Genomic DNA, 20,027 nt, shown 5'->3' with positions numbered 1-20,027 from the left:
ACCCACCAAACACGCCACCGTCATCATATATGACATGCAACAACATATTAAAAGGGGAATGAGGAAGATAACTAAAAGAAATAAAGGGCAGATTCGAGCCAAATGAAAAATAGAAAGAGATTCAAAGGAAACCAAAAAGAAAGAGAGCAAGAGATCAGTTCGAAAGGAAAAAGAAAAAGAAGAAGAGAAAGTCTTATTGTGTTCGAAGCTCATCGGGAAGCTTGATGGTCACCAAAATCGAAATTATCGAAAGTTAATTTCTTAGATCTAGGGTTGGTTGTTTGGTTTAGGGAAAATGCGCTTTATATTCAAGCTTAGGAGAAGGAGATGATCATTTTGGATTAAATATCTTAAGCCTCGACCACCGTACATGGCCGATGAGGGTGTTAACGTACGGTGGGAACTTCCCCCTAAAGAGGCAACGATGGAGATTGTTGAGAGAGTCTCTCTCTCTCTTTCATTTTAGAAAATAGGAAATAAAAATAGTGCTAGGTTAAAAAAATTATAAAAGCATGTATATATGTCATCCAAAACGATATCGTTTCACCCTCCCTACCCGTGTTTTTTAGCTTTTAGGGGTAAATACTCGTTTAGGTTCCTCGCGCTTTGTAACCTTCTATTTTAATCCTTAAATGAAGTGCATTATTTGTGTTTCGAACCTTGCAAGTTATTTATGTTTATGTTTTGACCCCTGCTTATTTTAGATCTCGTTTTAATTATTTACATATGATATTTGGGTTTATTTTCATCTCTGTCTTTATCATTTTTTTTATTGCGATATAATCCCTATCTTAAGTGGTAAATATATATAGTAGTCCCTGTACTTTTATTACTTTCCTTTTTAGCCCTTATACTTTATTACGCGTGTGTGTGCATATATTAGTTTCAAGTAGTAATGTGATATATGATTATAAGTACTTAGTGTTAAATGTATAATATATTAAAATAGGTATTTAAATCATATTAAAGGTGATATTATTATTATTATTATTGTTATTATTATATGTTTAATAAAAAAATCAACTATTTTTATTATTTTAATTTTACAATTGTTTCTTGAAGTACAACTGTAGACACTCATTTTCGTCCATATATATATATATATATATATATATATATTATATGGTTTGCAAACGGTTTTTGAAAATACGTATATAATATATAGTTTTTAAAATAAACATTTTAGAAAAATTATATAATATATGGTTTTTAAAATCATTTTGAAAACTTATATAATATATAGTTTTTGAAAACTTTTTTTTGAAAACTTATATAATATATAGTTTTTTGAAAACATTTTTGAAAACTTATATATAATATATAATTTTTAAAACTTTTTTGGAAATTATACAGTTTTTAAAAACTTTTTTGGAAATTATATAGTTTTTTAAAAAACATTTTTGAAAATTTTTATATAATATATAGTTTTTAAAAGAAACATTTTTAAAAATTTATATTATATAGTTTTTAAAAAATAATTTTTATATTTATTTATTATTATTTCTTATTCATTTATTTCCTTTTTGTTTTTCTGTCCAGGGTCCAATGCAACGGGTCCAATAGGTTTTGGGGCCTAATCCAGCCCAGTCCGTTAGGGTTTTCACAACCCTAACATATTATCACATATTACACAACACCGCACAGCAAGGTTAAGCGTCAAGCCCGAACCGGTCGGCCGAGAAAATCGAGACTGCACCATCCCGAGAATCCCGACCACGTGACATCGAGGGGAACTGACCCCGTTATCATCGAAATCAACCTTCGCCGAGGGGGTTATAAATACCCCGGTGAGGCCATGAACGAGGGGACAACAGAAACACAGAACCAACAAGCGTCTACACACGGCTATAGCATCAACACCAGAGAACTGACCACAAAAACCACATCAGAACAAGATCGAAACCAAACGCAAAAACCCAAACCACACAAGCCAACCAAAACTGAGATCCTACATAAACATCAAAACCACACACACAAAAATACCAATAACCAAACAACACCACGTCATCGAACATCAAAAACACAGTAAAACCGAGAACGTTAGGGCAAAGAAACGAAGCACAAAGACCAGACAACGAGAACATAAGCGGAAAGATCGTCGGAAAGATAAAAAGTCGAGCATGTTTTTGTAGATCTACGCCGATTGAGTGATTTATTGGAATATCGAGCAATAGTTTGGGGTTCGCAAGGTTGAGGGCTTTCGAAAGAGGCTATTTGGGTTCTTTTCGACCCCTGTCGACGGCGGCCGACGTGGTGGCCGGCGTGGCGGAGATGACCACCGGAACGGTGGTCGAAAATCTCCTTGAGGAGAGAGTTTCAGTTCTCTCTTTTTAGAGAGAGACAAAGGTGAGAAATGAGAATTGGGGATGGGTTCTGGGCCATTTTAGGTAAATTTATCCCCCCATGCGACGTCGTTTTGGAATGGGTTTTGCATTTTTATCTGCGGGTAAACTCCATCAGTTGTCCATGTAATTTATTGTCTTCACGTTTTTAGTCACTAAATCTATTTTTACAGTATTTTAATTTGGTTTTCGAATTTAATGTGTTTTCATTTTAGTCCTTAATTTATGTTTTATTTGAAAATGGCCTAAATATTTTTTTGCATGTTTTTATCTAGCCACTATTCCTTTTTTTTCTTTTTTTATTTAGCTACTGTTTTTTAAATTCTTGCATTTTGATCATTTTTTATTTTTATTCATTTTTTCAGTTTATTTTTTAAGATTTATTTTCATAACATTCTTTTATTTAAATATTTAACACTTTATTTTCATTTTTTTTTGGTTTTTTCTATTTTATTATATTTTTTATTTATCATTTTTTGGCTTATTTTTATATATATATATTTTATTTTCGTTATTTCTTTTTTTGTTCTTTATTTTTTATTCAATTCTTTTTTCTTTTAACTTTTTTTATTTATCTATTTTATTTTTATTTTTATTTTTTTCCTTTGATTTATTATTTTAGTATTTTATTTATCAATTTATTATTTTTCCCTTTTCTTGTTTGGTTCTTGGAATTATTTAATATTTATTCGCTATTTTTTATCTAATATTTTTGACCCCTTTTTTTATAAGATTTCTCAACCAATCAAAGGTATGGAATTCGAATCGGGTAATTTTAAATCTTAATTTAAATTTTTCAATTTTCGCAATTAAAGACAACCGAAAAATTAATTGGTACCGAAAGGGCGGTTCAAGGGTGTTGATCCTTCCTTAACCGTAACCGACTCCTGAACCCGACACGTTTCTGGAAAAACGCAGATCAGGTAAGATGGTGTCCGATCCACCTAAATTCGTTTTAAAATGGTCGTTGGCGACTCTAACCCAATCAATCCAAGTCGAAGCCCAATTTCGGGTCCAACCGAAAGACGGTTACGACAGCTTGGCGACTCCACTGGAGAAAGGTAAGTGAGGTAGGCCAGAATTAATTTTCGGATGTCTTTTTATGCGAAAATAGTAAATTTAAATTTATTTATTCGATTCCAATTATTTACCTTTGATTATTTTTCAAATAAATAGTTATACCGACATTTTTTAATGATTTCAGATTTTTGAAAAATTTCTATCTCTAACTCTATACCCGAGCTCCAAACCCGTCTTAAGTGGGGGTGAAAGCGACACTCTCGTGAGAATTTATTCTCCGTATGAGCCTAGCAAGTAACCTTCGAGATTCATATACCTTATGTTTTTGTGTGAATTTATTCTCCGTATGGGCATAAAGGAATGTATCCTCTCGAGTTTAACTTAGTCTATACAAGCTTGTAATGGGCTTAGGACTAAGGGTCTGGCAGGCCCAATGGGGCACCAGCAATGAGAACTCGAGTACCTTTTTTAGAACCTAAACTGGGAGAGTACAAGGAATAAGAGCCCACCCCAAAACCTCATTCCAAACCCTAGGCTGCTTTGTTTCCTACTTTACTTTATGTTCAAAGCATGCGAACTAGATAAATATGCAGTTAGGATTTGTTTGAAATTAACATGCGAGGTAGAGATAATGTCCGGGTAAGAATAATAACCATGTGGGGTAGGACTTTTATCTTCATGATTGTTTTTTTCCACCTTACTAACTTTTTTCCATTTTTGTTCTCTTTTATTTTATTTTTATCTTTTGCATCATTCATTCAAAAGAGGTGTTAATCCATAAAAAACGTGTTTATTAAATGTAAATAATCTATATTAATGGACAAAGGGGTTATAATACAAATAGATGAAAAGCTCAGAAGTCCAGTTATAGTCAAAGAATACTCGAGGGCAAAGGTTGCAGGGGCAAGACAGGAAAAATATTATTGACCCGGAGAGTCCTTTTGAAGACTACGATGGCGCTTTCGTTAGGAACAATTGTAACAGAGAGTGAAAGCCGGAGATGTAGTCCTTCACTTTTTGGGGCAAGCAGATCTTCACTTGTGCAGTTTAGCCTGAGAAGCTGGAATGGTCCGATAGGGCGTTCAATTGATGACAATGGCGGAAGACAAATCAACTTGTCAGGGGCTGTTCGGGATCTATACCATCAAAATGTTTTTTTATCTCTTCAGGCGTAACACTTTTGTCCCCAATAAGGATTATTTATAATAACAAACATATTTTTCGGATTAATGCCTCGAACATTGCATGCATCATGCATTTAAACATATTTTGCATTTTGTTATTTTCATTTATTTGCATTCGCATTAACTAACGGAAGAATGTCTCATCAGAGGAACATATACTGGATACACCACCTAAAGCATTGCACACACCCCATTCGCATAACGCTCGCCTAAAAAAGAAGAAGATGGAAGTAAGAATCACACAAATCGAGGAGAATATGTTGAAATTACAGAGAGAGCTAGAATATAAGATAAACCAGAGTAGTCTTAGTACTCTGAATACAATCATTAAAAACCAAGAGTCATTGGTCTATCAAATTGTGGCCAAGTTGTCTGGTTTACATCAAGCGAGTGCACCTGGGGCAAGTTCATCGGAAGGGTAGCTAAGTCACCTACCCCACAAGTGGTTATCACACCTGGAATCTTACCGGAACTTCAATGGGACTTATCCACTACAAAACCAAAGACCCCATCTACTGTAAAACTAAAGCCCTCATCCTATGTATTTAACCCTGAGAACAATCTGGGTTATTACCATATACTGGATTCAGACGAAGACGACAAATCAAAGAAGATGGAGGAGAAAATCATGCAATTGGAGGACCAAATGAAGGTAGTTAAAGGAGACCATGAATACCCTGGAGTCGATGCCGCATAACTCAATCTAGTCCTAAGCTTGGTTCTTCCTCCAAAATTTAAGTCCCAAAATTTGAGAGTTCGATGGAAACAGTTCCCCATCCGCTCACATCACCATGTTTTGCTGAAAGATGACAGGATATGGAGGAAACGACCAACTCCTGATCCACTGCTTCCAGGAGAGTCTGTTGGGGTTAGCCATCCGATGGTACAATCAGCTAAGTCGATCAAATATCAAGCCTAGAAGGACCTGGCCAAGTCATTTCTGGAATAATACAAGCATGCCAATGACATAAGACCAGATCGAGTTATGCTACAAAGCATGAAAAAGAAGCATAACGAGAGTTTCAGGAAATACGCCAAAAAATGAAGGGATTTGGTTGTGAAAGTTCATCCACCTTTGGATAAAAAGAAAACCCGAAAGCTTCTCGTACAGACCCTTAAGGCTCCATACTTTAGACACTTGGTCGCAATCACATCAGAAATCTTCTCAGACTTAGTTATGGCCGGAGAAATGATTGAGTCAGCCATAAAGCAAGGCAAGATTAAGGATGGGGAGGCCAATAAGAAACCTCCCATGAGGGAGAGGGATGGAGAGATTAACAACATCAAACACGTCAGTAAAGGTATTACAATCTCCAACCCAAAATCAATTACAGTTTTACTGGTAGGTACTTCTAAACAAGATTCCAGAGAACCTATGAGGGAAAGGGAACATTTCGACCTATTCCCATGACCTACAAAGAACTTTACCAGTAACTTCTTGATACCCACGTAGTGTCACCATATCCGGTGGCACCCATGAAGCCCCCATACCCCAAGTGGTATGATGAGAATGCTCATTATGAATATCATGGCGGTGTCCCAGGGCACACTATCGAGAACTGTTATAAATTCAAGAGAGTCATATAGAAGATGCGTAACCAGAACTGGATCGACTTTAACAACTTGGGGGCATCCAAGTGAGGAATATCATTTCATCATTTGAGGCATTCTGTTTGAATTTGTTTTTTCATTTTTTTCTCATGTTTTTGAAAGGACTTTTAAATAAATTTATGTTACTTTAAAGATGCTGAGCAATGAATCACATTTGCAAACTTGCAATTATTTGAATATCGACTGAATTAAAAATTTCGTAAATGATTTAGAGTTACAGATCTTTGACAAGTTAACATGATAAAAAACTAATAAAACAATGACTTTTGACCTTACCCAGAAGATGCGCTCAAACACCGTACCCTTCTCTTGCAAATAACCAATGTAGTCTTCTCCATTCTAAGGCTTGGTATTTAGATGTGCATAGGGGCGGATGACATGGGGCATCGTTTGCATATGACAATTACTATACTTTTTGTTTAAAAAGTTCAGTGATGATAATGATCTTCACAGATGGAACAGCCGAGTAAGCAAATCTAATTTAGGTTAGTTGTTTGGAAATTAAACTCTAAAGATTAGATTCATTTACTTTCAAAAAAACCTAGACTATAACAGGTTCTTCTTGACAAACTTAAGAAATTGGGCCCGTATACCCAAATTACATATATATATATATATATATATATATATATATATATATATATACAATAAAGCTTGAGCTGTCCCTCTAAAGCAATAGGTTAAGCACCTCAGCTTTATGGATAAGATTCAGCTAGCCTGATAAAGGTGATTATAATAAAGCTCGAGTTGTCCCTCTAGAGTAATTGGTTAAACGCCCACTTTATGGATAATATTCAGCTAGCCTGATAAAGGTTATTATAATATTTATATAATGATATTAAGTTATCCTCTAGAGCAATTGGTTAAACGCCCCGGCTTTATGGATTCAACTAGCCAGATAATGGCAAATTTAAATAAGGAGTTTCGGTAAAAATGGACTAAGAGAGTTAAGGAACACCTGTTATAGTCAAATTCACACGAGCACTCAAGAATTTCATTTTAGACCGATATTTCTGCACTACCTTTGTTAGAGGAGCTTACAAAACTTGAACAAATGGAAGATTTCAAAGAACTGAAATAGAAGGTCTAGTAATTGATAATGCTAGTTGCGTCATTTTGTCTGCATCCGATTAAAATACCAAGCCAAAGAAAAGGATGTTGCAATAACCTAAAAGTGACCTTTTTATGGCTGAAACCTTAGGTCAACCTAAAATCAACTCATCCTTTTGAACATTTGTCAAAGAGCCATAACTCTGAAAGCATTAAAAGAGCTATTGATTCCTTTGTTATACTTTGAACTCATGTTTATAATTTGATTCAATTGCGGACAATATTTTACAGAATTTTTATCCTTTTCCCTCCTAGAAACAATAAAAAGGAGAAAAACATTTTCAAACAGGACAATCTCAAATATGAAAGGTCTGTAAAGCCAAAGCTCGAGAAGCAAATGGGGCACGATCGATTCCAAGGACCAGATTGGCAAACAAAACATGAGACTCCAATCCAAGAGATAAAACATAATTCATTCATGTTGCATGCATCTTAGGCATACTTAAGAGCATCACATTTATTATTTTTCGCATACATGATTTTTTACAGCTTTTAGAGTCAAGTTTCGACTTCAAGACGAAGGATACTCGATTCAAAAGCACCTTTAAAGATCGATGGTGGTTGCTTAATTCAGCAGTGAGAAGCTACACCTCAACCAACTCGACAGATTGAAAGATTGACAATCAACTTTAGATGGGTTCGAGAACTAATTTAGAAAAAATATATTTCAGCTTAACTCAACAATGAGTAGCGTTTTCAAGTCTGATTTCAATTCCACGACGGAAGATAACTAGCTGACAGAATTTATCAGTGGGCTTTCCCGTGAAGGGGAGTCATATCACTTGGTTCAGACCCACTCAGAGGAACCACCTGAAGAATTATGACCGGCTTAGAAAAAAGGTCATTTCTTCATTTATTTGTAGCATAACTCAAGGCTAGAAGGGTTATCTGCCAACAAAAGACCTTCGAGTTCAATTACACTCAGCTTCGATGGCACATTATTTGCAACATAACTCAAGGCTAGAAGGGTTATCTGCCAATAAAGACCTTTGAGTTAGACTATGTTCAGCTCAAAGGCACATCATTTACAGCATAGCTTAAGTCGAGAAGGGCTATCTGCCAACCAAAGACCTTCAAGTTCGATTACACTCAGCTTCGAGGGCATATCATTTACAGCATAACTCAAAGCTAGAAGGGTTAACTGCCAACAAAGACCTTCGAGTTCGTTTACGCTCAGCTCAAAGACACATTATTTACAACATAGCTTAAGTCAATAAGGGCTATCTGCCAACCAAAGACCGTCGAGTTCGATTACACTCAGTTTCGAGGTCACATCATTTGCAGCATAACTTGTTGCGTGTTGTGAGTACTATAAAATTATATGCAAATAATGTGCAAGTATACACAATCGCACAAGTAATAAAATGATGAGTGAGTATCATCTCCACAGGGATTGGGTGAAATTACAAAAGTTTAACCAAAGCAAAACACTAATCTATCTATGTATAGTTAGTCTTAATATATACAAATGTCACGGCAAATGAAAAGTATATGAAGGTGGATATGGAGTAATGGTCTGATGGTGTAGTGAATGGAAATGCAGTGGCAAGAACAGATGTTTAGTGTTGAAAATGGTGTAATGTCGAGGAAATAAGAAATGGAAAAAATAGTAAATAAAATGATAAGAAGATAATCCTCACGTGACAAGCTTCTAATGGAATGAATGGTTGGGATTGATTCAAGGATGCTAAACTTATCTCTCAGGTAGATTTAACCTATCTAATCTTTACTTGTTTGGCAGGGCTTTCCTAAAGTGTTCTCAAATGAACCTAACAGAATAGGATGCCAAGGCATCTGCTCTCACTCAATGATGTTGGTCAGCCTACCCTATTGATAATGTTAAAAACATTTTTGATATTTCGATATAACAAATTAAATGATTTTTAAGATTTTTACAAATGATTTTACAATTTATATTCGATTCAATTTATCGAATATCAAATTATTACTCCAAGTATTTGAAGATCAATCTTAATCCTTACTAAATGTGTAAAATTGTGATTTGTACTTAAACTATTTTTGAAACAATTTTCACAAAGTATTTTAAACCAAAATCAAGCCTTAAATCAATTTTTCAAAGGCATGCACTGATGCATCAATACCATGCATCGATGCATCAATGAATAAATTAAAACATCGAATGCATTCCATGCACCGATGCACTCTCCATGCATCGATGCACTCTGATTTAATTAAAAAATCGAATGCATTTGGTGCATCGATGCACCAGGCTATTTTTCAAACATCGAATGCACTTCATGCATCGATGCACTCTTAGTGCACCGATGCACTAGGAGTCCAACAGTCAAAATATTTGAAATTTTACACTGACGCACCGATGCATAATGGTCATGCATCGATACATGAGACGCTCCCACCCAGAAAATTAATTGTTTTCACACAATAACGGCTCTATTGACTCCACTAATTATCACCAACGTTCAGAATTGATTCAAGGAGTATTTAAACAAGTTTAGAAGCCATTGATCAATAACAAGAAACATCAAGCAACTAGAATCAAGAGAGAATCAAAGAGAAAGCATCAAACCTCAAGTTTGAGCATTTCAAGCCTATTTTTCATTCAATATTCATTTTGCTTTCAAGAACACTTTTTTTCTCAATTGTATTTATTCTTGAGTGTTCTTTTCTTTGTTCTAGAATTGTGCAAACAATCTACCTTGTGAGAATTTCCTTGTAAGTTTGCAAATTTGTATTGTTCTCTTTGGGAGAGAGTTTTTCTCAAGAATTTGGGGTATAATTCTTGAGAGTTTGTAAGGTTACTCTTTGTCCTCAAAAGAAAGACAAATTAGTGAATTTGTGGAAAATCCTTAGTGTGGATAGCTAAGGTAGTGGACGTAGACTTTGATTGAGAAAGTCGAACCACTCTAAATCACTGTGCAAATCTTTTCATTTTTTTGCAAAAGCTTCCACCGAAATTGTTAATTGCCAATTCACCCCCCTCTTGGCCGATTCCGTCGATCGATTAACTCAACAATTGGTATCAGAGCCTCACTCATTTGAAGGTTTAATCACCTCTTGAGTCGATTCGGGAAGAGTTACATCGATTATCAAGTCATCAATGGCCTCCGCTTCAGATTTCGACTTCTGTCTCGATTCGATGCTCGTCAACAAGCCTCTTTTCTTCAATGGAGCTAACTATGCCTATTGGAAGAATAGGATGATGTACTTTATTCAAGCAAGTGACATGGGAGCATGGAATGTCGTAGAAGAATGATACATCAAACCTCTCACACATCCAAGGTTGTGGAGTGAAGGAGAGACAAGAATGTTCCAGCTCAACTCCAAAGCCATCAATATCATTTTTTGTGCTCTTGGACCAGATGAATACGGAAGAGTTTCATCGTGTACAACCGCCAAAGAAATATGGGACAAACTTCAAGTCACTCATGAAGGTACTGATGAGATAAAGAAATCTAAAATTAGTATTCTAACGCATAGCTATAAAAATTTCAGGATGAAACCCAATGAAGATATCAAAGTTATGACGGATAGATTTTCAACGATTGTCAATGGTCTCAAATCATATGGAGAGATCATTTTAAATGAAAAGCTTGTGAGAAAGTTAGTCTACTCCCTCCCAAAATCGTGGCAATCAAAGAAGACGGCAATCATCGAGTCTAAGGACTTAACGTCCTTAACTCTTGAAGAGCTAATTGGGCCACTCCTCACTCATGAAATGATGCTCGAAGATAAGGTGGACCTCGACAAGATTGACGAGACACCAAAGGAGAAGAAGAAAAACATTGGAGTTGCTCTCAAATCCACAAAAGATGAGAGTGATTCGAATGACGATGACGATGATGAGGAAATGGCATTGTTTGCCAAATGGTTCAGAAAAATGATGAGACCTTATCGAGGAAGAAAATTCAAACGAAATGAATGCCTCAAAAATGAACCAAAAGAGAAGGACCCAATCATTTGCTATGAATGCAAAAAGCCGGGGCATGTCAAATATAATTGCCCACAATTGAAGAAAAAGGGTCAATCAAAGAATAAGCACAAGGCTCATGTGGCTACATGGAGCGATGAAGAAAGTTCCGATGAAGAGGAACAAGAAGTAGCTAACTTGTGCTTGATGGCATTCGGGGAAGATTCTAAGGGAAAGGAGTATTGCTACAAGGCACGGGAAACAAATTCAAATTCATAGTACCTTGATAGTGGATGCTCAAGACACATGACCGGAGACAAAAGCCGGTTCATTGAGCTTAACGCCAAAAATGGAGGAGAAGTGACATTTGGAGACAATTCAAAAGGTCACATTGAAGGTATTGGTACAATAGGTAATACCTCTTCCATACAAATTAAAAATGTTTTATATGTGAATGGATTAAAGCATAATCTATTGAGTATTAGTCAATTATGCGATAAAGGATTCAATGTCTTATTTGAAATTAATGGTTGTAAAGTCATTGACATTGCATCTAATCGGATTATGCTTGTTGGTCATAGAATAAGAAACATATACATGGTGTATTTAGATTCTTTTGATATGACTAATTTATGCCTAGTTGCTAAGGATAAGCATGATAGTTGGTTATGGCATAGGAGACTAGGACATTCTAGTATGAGTGTTTTGCAATGATTAATTCAAGGAGACCTAGTAAGAGGGTTGCCTAAGCTTAAATTTAATAATGATAAAATCTGTGATGCTTGTGCTAAAGGAAAACAAAAGTGAGTTTCTTTTAAATCCATTAATGATGTATCAACTAGTAGAATTTTACAATTGATCCATTTAGATCTTTTTGGGCCATCTAGAACTACTAGCTTGGGTGGAAAACAATATGCATTTGTCTTGGTAGATGACTACTCTAGATATACTTGGGTTCTATTCTTAAGTACAAAAGATGAAGCATTAGAACATTTCATCACATTTTCAAAAATTATCCAAAACGAAAAAGGTTACTCTATCACTAGTCTTAGAAGTGATCATGGAACTGAATTTGAAAATCTTGGATCTATTGAATTCTGTAATTCTAATGGTATTAACCATAATTTTTCAGCACCTAGAACCCCTCAACAAAATGGAGTTGTTGAGAGGAAAATCGAACTTTAGAAGAAATGGTTAGAACCATGCTTTGTGAAAATAATTTGCCAAAATATTTTTGGGCGGAAGCCACAAATATCGCCTGTTATGTTATAAATCGAGTAATGATTAGGCCAATTTTAAAGAAAACTCCATATGAAATTTTCAAAAATAAAAAGCCTAACATTAGTTATTTTCATCCTTTCGGATGTAAATGTTTTGTTTTAAAAACGGTAAAGAAAACCTTGGCAAATTTGATGTCAAAAGTGATGAAGGAATTTTTCTGGGTTATTCCTTAAATTCTAAAGCTTATCGTGTATTTAATAAAATAAATTTAGTTGTAGAAGAGTCTGTACATGTTGTTTTCGATGATAATCCCCTTCCGAAGAAGGATTCTTGTGTTAATGACGATGTAGGCATTGTAAATACAAATGACGTTAGACATGACGTTGGAGAATCATCATCAAAGGAAGAAACAAAGGATGAAGAAACTCATGATCCCATCAAGAATCCAACCATTGAAGAAAGGGAAGTATCTTATCCAAGAGAGTACAACTATGTCAAGGATGGTGAAGTTATAGGTGATCCATCTAAAGGGGTAACTACTCGATCTTCTCTTAGAAATATTTGTAATTATGTTGCATTTATTTCATGCATAGAGCCTAAGAACATCAAAGAAGCATTAAAAGATGAACATTGGATTATGGCTATGCAAGAAGAATTAAATCAATTTGAGAGAAGTAAAGTATGGACATTAGTTGAAAGGCCTAGTAATAAAACTACTGTAGGTACTAGATGGGTATTTAGAAATAAGCTTGATTAAAGTGGTAATATAGTGAGGAACAAGGCTAGACTTGTTGCTCAAGGCTATACTCAAGAAGAAGGCATAGACTATGATGAAACATACGCTCCCGTAGCTAGGATGGAAGCAATTAGAATGTTATTAGCATTTGTATGTTTCAATGAATTTAAATTATATCAAATGGATGTTAAAAGTGCATTTTTAAATGGTTTTATAAAAGAAGAAGTGTATGTGGAACAACCTCCAGGTTTTGAAGATTTAAATTTTCCGGATCATGGTTTAAAATTGACAAAAGCTCTTTATGGTTTAAAACAAGCTCCTAGAGCTTGGTATGAAAGATTGTCAAATTTTTTAATTGAAAAGGTTTTTCAAAAGGAAAGGTTGACACTATATTGTTTTTAAAGAGAAAAGGTAAAGATTTATTAGTAGTTCAAATTTATGTTGATGATATAATATTTGGTTCTACTGATGATGTTCTTTGCCAAGAATTTTCTAAGCTAATGCAAAGTGAGTTCGAGATGAGCATGATGGGGGAGCTCTCATATTTCTTGGGACTCCAAATCAAGCAAAGAAAAGATGGCATCTTCATCAATCAAGCTAAGTACGTCAAGGATATGCTCAAGAAATTTGGATTGGAAAATGGGAAACCATATGCCACTCCAATGAGTTCTTCTACAAAGCTTGACTTGGATGAAGGAGGTAAATGTGTGGATATTAAATTATATAGATCCATGATTGGTTCATTGCTTTATCTAACCGCAAGTAGACCAGATATTATGTTTAGTGTTTGCTTGTGTGCTAGGTTTCAATCATGTCCTAAACAATCACATTTACTAGCTGTTAAGAGGATCTTTAGATACCTTAATGACACTCCTAGTATAGGACTTTGGTATCCTAGAGACTCTAGCTTTAGCTTGCATGCCTTCTCAGATGCAGATTATGAAAGATGCAAATTAGATAGGAAAAGCACCTCTGGTGCTTGCCAATTCCTTGGAAATATGCTAATTTCTTGGTTTTCAAAGAAACAAAATTGTGTTGCATTATCTACTACTGAAGCAGAATACATTTCAGCTGGTGGTTGTTGTGCACAAGTTTTATGGATGAAACAACAACTTTTAGATTATGAAATTGAAGTAAGTACTATTCCTATCAAGTGTGGTAATACTAGTGCTATTTGTCTCACTAAAAATCCCATCCAACACTCTAGAACTAAACATATTGAAATTAGACATCACTTCATTAGAGACCATGTCGCTAAGGAAGATGTAGCTCTAGAATTTGTTGATACTTTGCACCAGTTAGCGGATATTTTTACAAAACCCTTAGATAAGGAAAGATTTTGGACACTTAGGAGAGAATTAGGTTTAACTGACCTATATTCACTTAGTGTTTAAAATAATTTTAGCACTTTTAATAAATATTGAAAATTGCTTATAATAATAATCTTTGATTACATTCTTGCTATCAGTTAGGGGAGTTTATGATTCTTAGTAAAAATTAAAATTATGTTCAAATAAAGTTTAAAGATTAATTTGATAGATTGAACATAATTAATTTTGATATATGAGTTGCCAATACCACTAGAGCCAAATAATTTAGCATTTTAAGTGTTTAAAATGGATTTTTGACATTTTTGTGCTTAATGCACCGATGCACTTAACAATGAATCTGTCGGGTGTTTGGTTAAAAACCTTGATTCTCTTTATTTTTCTCAAAAACCTTTAAACACTCCCTCAGCCGTTCGTCCCTCTCTATCTAAAAACACCATTCTTGCTCAAAATCAACGATTTTTCGTCGGATTCTTCAAGTTTTTCATCTCCCAAACCTGCTTTTATCATCAAATCGTGCAAAACATCTCTTCATCCCTCTCAATCCGAAATTTTCAACGTAATATTTCAAAAACCTCTACTTTATTGATTTTTGATTTTAGAACTAGTTCTGATTAGTTCTAGGATGAACATTATATCGGGCATTGATTGTTTGATGATTAGAAACTCAATTTTACAACTAATTTCATCAAAAACTCACAAATTTTCAAGATTTTTTTTTAATTTTCGAAATAAAAAAAATCGAAATTTTGAAATTAATTTTTAAATTTGATGTTTTTGATACATCTTATAATTTTACAAACATTATTTTCAAATAGTTTTTCAAAACCTTGCCCATTAGGATTCGATTTAGAGAACCTTGAATTATTAAGGACTCAATTGAGTTTTGGGATTGATTATTGCACATACATGTGTTTTCAATTTACAGGTTATATTACTTATTCCGACTCCTTTACCATGTTTAATCCTAAACGTCCTAGGACTTCCTCTAGTCGTTCACATCGTCATTCCGTTCCTCTACCTTCTAATCTCGTTCCTCAAACTTCTAGTGGCCTATTGAGTTCCTGTTTCAATATGCCAGAGCGTCGTAGAAACGACCTTTACAATAGATACATTGAGTCATTCCAATCCTATAGAATTCCGGAAGAACGTATTCCCTCACTTCAAGCCATGAACAAAATTGACTTTGAATACCTCCCAATTCTTAAACAATGGAAGTTTGATAAACTTTTTTCGCTTCAACCTATCGTTTTCCACCAATTAGTCCGCATTTTCTATTCCAATGCGGTCTGTATTCAAAATCAAACCCAATGTGGAACCATCGGAATTAGATCCTATCTTCTAGGACAATACATTGTTGTTGATTCTGCAACAATTGCTTCTCATTCCGGGTTAGATGATGATGGTGTGTTTGATGAAAAAGAATCTGTGGCTTATCCCTATACTCCTAATGCTAGTATCAGTACCCTTCGAACCCATCACAACCGTTTCCTTCATTTTATTATTTCTTGGTGGTTTCGTCCTTCTGCTGTAGGTACTCCACTCTACGTGCTAGGGATTTATGGTGGATATATTGTGTTAAAAACATTTTTGATATTTCGATATAACAAATTAAGTTAAATGAATTTTAAGATTTTTACAAATGATTTTACAATTTATATTTGATTCAATTTATCGAATATCAAATTATTACTCCAAGTCTTTGAAGATCAATTTTAATCCTTACTAAATGTGTAAAATTGTGATTTGTACTTAAACTATTTTTGAAACAATTTTTCAAAGTATTTTAAACCAAAATCAAGTCTTAAATCAATTTTTCAAAGGCATGCACCGATGCATCAATACCATGCATCGATGCATCAATGAATAAATTGAAACATCGAATGCATTCCATGCACCAATGCACTCTCCATGCATCGATGCACTCTGATTTAATTAAAACATCGAATGCATTTGATGCATCGATGCACAATCCATGCATCGATGCACCAGGTTATTTTTCAAACATCGAATGCACTTCATGCATCGATGCACTCTTAGTGCACCGATGCACTAGGAGTCCAACGGTCAAAATATTTAAAATTTTACACTGATGCACAGATGCATAATGGTCATGCATCGATGCATGAGACGCTCCCACCCAGAAAGTTAATTGTTTTCACACAATAACGGCTCTATTGACTCCACTAATTATCACCAACGTTCAGAATTGATTCAAGGAGTATTTAAACAAGTTTAGAAGCCATTGATCAATAACAAGAAACATCAAGCAACTAGAATCAAGAGAGAATCAAAGAGAAAGCATCAAACCTCAAGTTTGAGCATTTCAAGCCTATTTTTCATTCAATATTCATTTTGCTTTCAAGAACACTTTTGTGCTCAATTGTATTTATTCTTGAGTGTTTTTTTCTTTGTTCTAGAATTGTGCAAACAATCTACCTTGTGAGGATTTCCTTGTAAGTTTGCAAATTTGTATTATTCTCTTTGGGAGAGAGTTTTTCTCAAGAATTTGGGGTATAATTCTTGAGAGTTTGTAAGGTTACTCTTTGTCCTCAAAAGAAAGACAAATTAGTGAATTTGTGGAAAATCCTTAGTGTGGATAGCTAAGGTAGTGGACGTAGACTTTGATTGAGAAAGTCGAACCACTTTAAATCATTGTGCAAATCTTTTCAATTTTCTGCAAAAGCTTCCACCAAAATTTTTAATTGCCAATTCACCCCCCTCTTGGCCGATTTCGTCGATCGATTAACTCAACAATTGGTATCATAGCCTAACTCATTTGAAGGTTTAATCGCCTCTTGAGTCGATTCGGGAAGAGTTATATCGATAATCAAAGTCATCAATGGCCTCCGCTTCAAACTTCGACTCCGGTCTCGACTCAATGCCCGTCAACAAGCCTCCTTTCTTCAATGGAGATAATTATGCCTATTGGAAGAATAGAATGATGTACTCATTCAAGCAAGTGACATGGGAGCATGGAATGCTATAGAAGAATGATACATCAAACCTCTCACTCATCCAAGGTTGTGGAGTGAAGGAGAGACAAGAATGTTCCAGCTTAACTCCAAAGCCATCCATATCATTTTTTGCGCTCTTGAACCAGATGAATACGGAAGAGTTTCATCGTGTACAACCGCCAAATAAATATGAGACAAACTTCAAGTCACTCATGAAGGTACCGATGAGGTAAAGAAATCTAAATTTAGTATTCTAACGCATTGCTATGAAAATTTCAGGATGAAACCAAATGAAGATATCAAAGCTATGACGGATAGATTTTCAACGATTGTCAATGGTCTCAAATCATATGGAGAGATCATTTCAAATGAAAAACTTGTGAGGAAGTTAGTCTACTCCCTCCCCAAAATCGTGGCAATCAAAGAAGACGACAATCATCAAGTCTAAGGACTTAACGTCCTTAACTCTTGAAGAGCTAATTGGGTCACTCCTCACTCATGAAATGATGCTCGAAGATGAGGTGGACCTCGACAAGATTGACGAGACACCAAAGGAGAAGGAGAAGAAGAAAAATATTGGAGTTGCTCTCAAATCCATAAAAGATGAGAGTGATTCGAATAACGATGACGATGACGAGGAAATGACATTGTTTGCCAAACGGTTCAGAAAAATGATGAGACCTTATCGAGGAAGAAAATTCAAACGAAATGAAGGCCTCAAAAATGAACCGAAAGAGAATGACCCAATCATTTGCTACGAATGCAAAAAGCTAGGGCATGTCAAATATGATTGCCCATAATTGAAGAAAAAGGGTCAATCAAAGAATAAGAACAAGGCTCATGTGGCTACATGGAGCGATGAAAAAAGTTTCGATGAAGAGGAACAAGAAGTAGCTAACTTGTGCTTGATGGCATTTGGGGAAGATTCTAAGGTAACCTCTAACTCATCCGATTTTGATGATTTATCCTATGATGAGCTATTAGAGGAATATAATGGGTTGGCTTCAGATTATGAGAAATTATTTTTAAAATATAAAAATGATGTTTCAAAATTGAAAAATGAAAACAAACTCATATCCAAAACCAACAACGATCTTGAAAGTAAAATCAAAGATTTGCAAATCAAACTAGAAGAGTTTGAAAAGAAAAAATTTAGATTTGCAAAGTTTACTTTCAAAGATCAATGATGATCATCAAAAGAAAATTGATGATCTTAAAACTTCTTTTGATAAAGTTGGAACAAAACATTTTGAAAAAGGTGGAAATTCAAAATCCAACTTTGTTAGAAAAAATTTTAGAAACTACAATCATAGAGGTCCCCAAAGAACCTCTAATGGAAAAATCGTTAGAAGTATGTGGGTTCCTAAAGAACTTATTACTACTAAAGATAAAAATATCCTACACAAATGGATACCTAAGGGACTAGGATTTTGGAAACTAATGAATATGGACCCAAAAGAATTTGGGTACAAAAAATCAAAAATTAATCTATGTTTGTAGGGAAAGGAGCATTGCTACAAGGCACGGGAAACAAATTCAAATTCATGGTACCTTGATAGTGGATGCTCAAGACACATGACCGGAGACAAAAGCCGGTTCATTGAGCTTAACGCTAAAAATAGAGGAGAAGTGACTTTTGGAGACAATTCAAAAGGTCACATTGAAGGTATTGGTACAATAGGTAATACCTCTTCCATACAAATTAAAAATGTTTTATATGTGAATGGATTAAAGCATAATCTATTGAGTATTAGCCAATTATACGATAAAGGATTCAATGTCTTATTTGAAATTAATGGTTGTAAAGTCATTGACATTACATCTAATCGAATTATGCTTGTTGGTCATAGAATAGGAAACATATACATGGTGCATTTAGATTCTTTTGATATGACTAATTTATGCCTAGTTGCTAAGGATGAACATGATTGTTGGTTATGGCATATGAGACTAGGACATGCTAGCATGAGTGTTTTGCAACGGTTAATTCAAGGAGACCTAGTAAGAGGGTTGCCTAAGCTTAAATTTGATAATGATAATGTAACATCTTAAATCAGGGTCAGTGACTAAATTGCAAATTTTAAAAACTATGTGCTCGATTTCGAAATAAGTTAAAAGTTCATGGATTTAACTGAAGAAAGTTGATGTTGGATTTAATGGTAAAGTTTGGAAATAACAAGGGTATTATGGTCTTTTCTAAGAGAAGATTTTTTTATTCTCTTTTAAGGGATATAAAAACGTGGGAAAGGAGATAATTTCTCCAGAGTCTTCTTCTTCCTCCTCTCCACCGTGAAGCCTTGTATAAGGTAAGTGGGTCTTCAGTTGGTTAATTCTTTCGTTTTAAAGCTTGTTTTGATTCTTGGGATGTTAAGAAAGATTAAGGAAAGCTTTAGGTGGCTTAAAACTCAAAGATTAGCAAGTTATGAGAAATTAAGAAAAATGAGTTTTTAAGTGAATTTTTGAAATAGAAGGAATTAATAGATTTTGAAGTTTAATTTGACTTGTCAAGGGTTAAATTAAGAGATATGAAGTGTTAGAATTGGATTTAGAACACATTGAAAATTTAGTGTGATTCTTGAATGCCATGTAAATGATGGAATTTTAGGTTTAAAGAAGTGATTATGGAGTA

At 34.6% G+C, this 20,027-nt stretch overlaps 1 pseudogene; it reads right to left on the bottom strand.

The window, feature by feature from the left end:
- The window catches only part of LOC120174064, a 42,451-nt pseudogene that overhangs the window by 190 nt on the left and 22,234 nt on the right, over window positions 1-20,027 (bottom strand).

The sequence above is a fragment of the Hibiscus syriacus genome, unplaced genomic scaffold (genome assembly GCF_006381635.1).
Source record: "Hibiscus syriacus cultivar Baekdansim isolate YM2019G1 unplaced genomic scaffold, ASM638163v2 tig00112000_pilon, whole genome shotgun sequence".
Lineage (NCBI taxonomy): Eukaryota > Viridiplantae > Streptophyta > Magnoliopsida > Malvales > Malvaceae > Hibiscus > Hibiscus syriacus.
This window is presented reverse-complemented; position numbering and strand designations above follow the sequence as displayed.